A 5,025-nucleotide genomic window follows, 5' to 3' on the forward strand; every position below is an offset into this window, starting at 1 on the left:
TAAGGTCTTCAAGAGTAACGTAAGTAAGCTTAGTCATTTCAGTGGCTAATGTAGCCTTCTCAATCTAGCTAGGACCTTTAGGCCGGGTTTGGGAGGTTACACAGAGCATTTTCTATCTGCCCCACTTGATTTTCAAAATCTCTTAGCGATGCAGCTTGACTCTACATCACGGCATCATTTTTTCCCATATATTTCTTCAATAGAGCTTCCAACTGAACTTTGTTGAACATTTTTTCGTGGCATGGGTATATTATAACCAAGTGGTTCATTTGTGGCATTTTGTTGAACAAAATTGTTGGAGTTCACCATTCCTTGATTCTTCCAACTGAAGTTTGGATGTTGCTTCCACCCTGGATTGTTAGTGTTGGATTATGGGTGATTGTTCCGGTTGAAATTACCTAAGTAATACATAGAGGCTAGGTTTGATGGGCATTCATTAAAAACATTATCTTCCCTACAATAAACACATGATAACTTAGTTTTTCATCTCCTGCAATGCAACTGGTCTCTTTAGTGATTTGATCATATTAGCTAAGGATGATACCTGAGTCGTTAATGAAGTGCTTATATCAAGCTCCATTGTGCCAGTAACTCTTCTACTATTCCCCACTCTTGTAGTAAGGTATTGATAATCATTGTTGGCAATCTGTTCCAAAATCTCATATGCTTCATTTTATAATTTATCCAACAAACTACCATTGGCAGACGAATAAACTACCATCCTTGTATACGCGTTTAATCCATTGGAAAACATTTCCATCTATGTCCAGTGTTAGAAACCATGGATCGAACATTTCCTAAGTAATTCCTTGAATCACTCCTAAGCTTCATACAACGTCTCATCTGCTGATTGCTAAAAAGATGTGATATCATTCCTTAACTTGACATTCATATTAGGAGGATTATATCGTAGAAAAAGCCTTTCACAAAAATCATTCTAAGATGCCACCGCCCCTTATGGGAAAGCATTTGACCTTGCTCTGGCACAATCTCATAATGAATATGGAAACAGTTTCAGTTGCAAGGCATTTCCAAGTACACCCTATTGCCTAAATGAGTCACATTCTTCTAAGAAAAGTCTGAAGTGTAGTCGTGGATCTTCAGTAGGAAATCCATTGAATTGTCCTACCATTTGTAGCATTTGAAATATTACCGGTTTCAACTCGAAATGTTGAGCTTGAATGTATGGCTTGACTATTCCTGGATTCAAGTCATCCAAAATTGGCACAACATGCTCTCGAATGGGTTTGTCTCTATCATCCATCACACGAGGGATAAGCAAATCAACATCCTGACTATTCGGATGTAATGGATCCTCCTACCTAGATCATTTCCAATCATATCCATATCTTGCAATTCTCCTCTCCTTCTTCTCAAAGTTCTTTCGATCTCTTGGTCAAAAGGATACTCTTCATTAGCAGGAATGCCTCTACTTGTGCACTAGCAGCAAACCTGTAGAAATTAAAGACAACAAAGTTAAATAAAACTTAAATAAAACTAATGGAATAATATAAGAAAATAACAAAACCAAATTTCACCAATTTGCCAATCCCCGGCAACGAAGCTAAAATCTTGTTGTGTGTGAATATAATATGCAAATGTGCAAGTGTACACGTCAAATCAAGTAATAAAGTAGTAAGTAAGATCATCTCCTCACGGATTAAATAGGATTGATTTGGTTAAGCTATTACTATAAACTATATAAATTAGGCTGTGGAAAAATAGAATAATAATTTGTAGAGGAATAATCACGTATGCAATATTAAATTCAAATAACTAACTTAAAATGTTGTGGCAAAGATACAGAGACAAAGTTGAGAGGATCTACGTTGTTGAATGGGAAGGTTGGGATTACTAATATTCTTTCCTCGTAACAAAATAATGCCATAGCAAAATCATAACCAATCTATTATTCAAATTAAATCTAAGGTAGTCTGCTTCTTTCGAGTGTTAGACTTCAAGCTACTCTATCTAAGGCTTTGCATTTTTACAAGCCTTCATAAGGATACCCAACACTGTTTCTTCCTTTATTTGTACAAGGCGTAGCTCTATGTCTAGACTGTTACAAATATTCTTTCAAAAACTCACTTGTATCATTCGATCACAAGCCAACTCTTCTAACCTTTTCAAAATTAAATCAAGTTTATGGACATACCATACATTCATATATGTCTAGAGACTGCATACATAGATTTCAAAATAGCGCAAATCGAATGAAACAGTAAATCTAATCAAGATAATGCCTTGGTTATTAAAGGAACTAAAGATTCATCCAATAATCCTAGCCCGATGAGATTAGCTCATGAGTTGGGAATTAAAATCCAAAATGGAAGTATCATTTAGCAACATATTTCCACAGTTAAAATTCACAAAACTCAATTCAGATAATGAATGAAGAACTTTAGGAAGCTTTCGCCAATCCAGCCCTTAACTCCAGGGCTGCAATATCTTGCGAAGCCTAGGTTTGAATGATTCTCCGTATTCCATGTGTTGCTACTTTGTTCCTTAGCTACTACCTTCTTTCCTTGCATCTCTAGATCTCCCATGGGAAATTGTGTGAGAGGAAAAATTGCTTCCTTCTTCTCTTTCCCTTTCTTCTTTTTATAGGGTAGGTCACCCTTTCAGCACACACTATTTTCTCCCTCTTTTTTAGGTGGATATTTCATGTACAAGTAAAATTGGCTGAGACTATTACGGATTGTCAGCTAAGTCAACATCTTCTTGGAATTGCCTTGGCATTTGTGCTGGCAATCTATCCAACCTTTTGTAATGTAAAAACTTCACTCCTTCATTTCTTTTCCTCCTTTCTGCACATGCTATAAACAACACGCAATTCTTTTCCTCCCACATATGCAATGTTATAAAACTACTAATACAATTTCCTAAAATGTAACTAAGTTTACTCAAGTACGAATAATTAACCCAGTGTAAAGGCCTAAAATATAACTCCTTTACAGAGTTATCAATTTCACATAATCTGCTTGCCATGCAAATGCTTTCTCATAACTCTTCTTCCACCTGCGTGGTTTCTCATACTTGATGCACTAACATTATATCCCTCGCTTGAGGTCCCAACGGGCTTTCCATGTTTGTCTCTTGGCAGACTCTATAGGTTGTCATAATCAAGCTATGGTCTTATTATTGGGACTGTTGGTACATACCATGGTGTAGGGGAAAAATTATTTCAGTGATCCACAGCCAAGGATCCGTGTACATGGAATAAATCAGGTTGAAATAGGATTGAAAATATACCTTTTTTACTGAAAATGTCTCGACCTCTACATAGTCCACCACATCAAAAATGAATAGTCACTTTCTTTTAAACTTTTCAGAGAGAATTAAAAACTATTGCTAGTCCTTTTAAATTATTAAGTTGGTAACATTAATACACTAAGGGATTATCATAATTTTATCCTCTCTGATATCACATATTAAAAAGGAAAACATGGATTATTCTTGTATTAATAAGAAAGGAAATGGAAAGTTAGAAGATTGAATTATATTATTTCTAAAAGAATATAGGATCATTCCCTCATTAATAGAGAAGGCAAATGAAAAGTTAGAAAAATGAATTATATTCTTTCCAAAAGAATATTAATTCCTATGCCTTTTATATTTTGATTGAAATTAATTAATATAACTGTTTATATTAATAAATTCGGTAAAATATATACAATTAATATTTTTTTATCAATCAAATTCATATATTAATTATACCTATTTTCTCTATTTGTGTACAACAAGTTTGTACATATAGTGTGTTTAATATTTAACTATCAAATTAATTTAATTCATGTGATAGCTAAATACAATACCAAATGTATTTGGATTATGTTCGTTTCAACTATAGGTGTGACACTGTAGGCTGTTGTCACGTTGGTAGTAATACTAGAACATTTCTAACATTACAGGCAATGAGAAGCATCTAGCAATGCAACATTGTCACCTAAGTTTGAAGAAGTCGTTATTCAACATAACATTTTTGTGATAATCTTTTCATGTATTATATCCTTTTATCCTTAATATCTATATTAGACACAAGTCATGGAATAGTCACACTTGGATAGTCCAATCTCATATTTCTTGATTTTTTGAGCAAACTACAATAAACATATAAGTGTGATATCTCATATCAACTTATTCGAGCATGACCATGCATTTCTAGTCTCACTCCATCAAGAGGCCTAAGATATTGCTCCCATTATGTATGATGGATAAATCTTATCTTGATCAACCATATCCCGCTACATGGATTGCGGTATATCCAACATCAGTCTTTATAGGACAACCTGTTACGATAGACGTTTTGACTGTATCAAAATATACGACTAACAATGTTGGGACAATGGCGATCTCAATTCTGAGGATCATATACATAGTTATCACTATGAGTAATATTGTGACTATTACATGATAATCCAAGAAACATACTCATAGCGGTTCAGTTCATTATGTTGTTTTCTAACACGTACTCATGTACTGATTTTGACATTCTTATGTCAATGACAATTCTTTGTCATCAATCAACTACACATTTGTCTCAATGCATTATTGTTGTCCAATCCCACAATAATACTTGACTAAAGACCTTTTTAAGAATAATTATATTTTCTTAGGACTTTATTACAATTCAGTTTAGTTATATACACAGAAAAAGAAACTAAAATAATAATGTCAATGCCTTATGTTAATAAACAAGGTAAACCGAGTATGTGATTACAATTATCTCATGATTGCTCTTCGGGCATACACTAACAATCTCCCACTAGCAGTAAAACCAATCAATCATATATCTAACACCGAGTGACTTAGTGTGACGATCATGCTTTTGCTGTGTCAGAGGCTTTGTTAGTGGATCAATGATCTTGTTATCTGTTGGTACTCTACATATTTGCATATATCCTCGATCAATGATTTCTCGAATGAGATGAAAGCACCTAAGTATATGTTTAGATTTCTGGTGAAATCTGGGTTCATTTGCTTGTACAAAAGCTCTATTGTTGTCACAATGAATTTTTATAGAAT

The 5,025-nt window shown here is 34.0% G+C and overlaps 1 non-coding gene across 1 annotated transcript; it reads left to right on the forward strand.

Annotated features, from left to right (window-relative positions):
- Nucleotides 1–776: 776 nt before the first annotated feature.
- Nucleotides 777–883, forward strand: LOC121216610 (small nucleolar RNA R71). The gene has a single exon (XR_005912790.1). It is a non-coding gene; the product is annotated as a small nucleolar RNA R71 (small nucleolar RNA).
- The last annotated feature ends 4,142 nt before the right edge of the window (nt 884–5,025 follow it).

Source organism: Gossypium hirsutum, chromosome D04 (genome assembly GCF_007990345.1).
Source record: "Gossypium hirsutum isolate 1008001.06 chromosome D04, Gossypium_hirsutum_v2.1, whole genome shotgun sequence".
Lineage (NCBI taxonomy): Eukaryota > Viridiplantae > Streptophyta > Magnoliopsida > Malvales > Malvaceae > Gossypium > Gossypium hirsutum.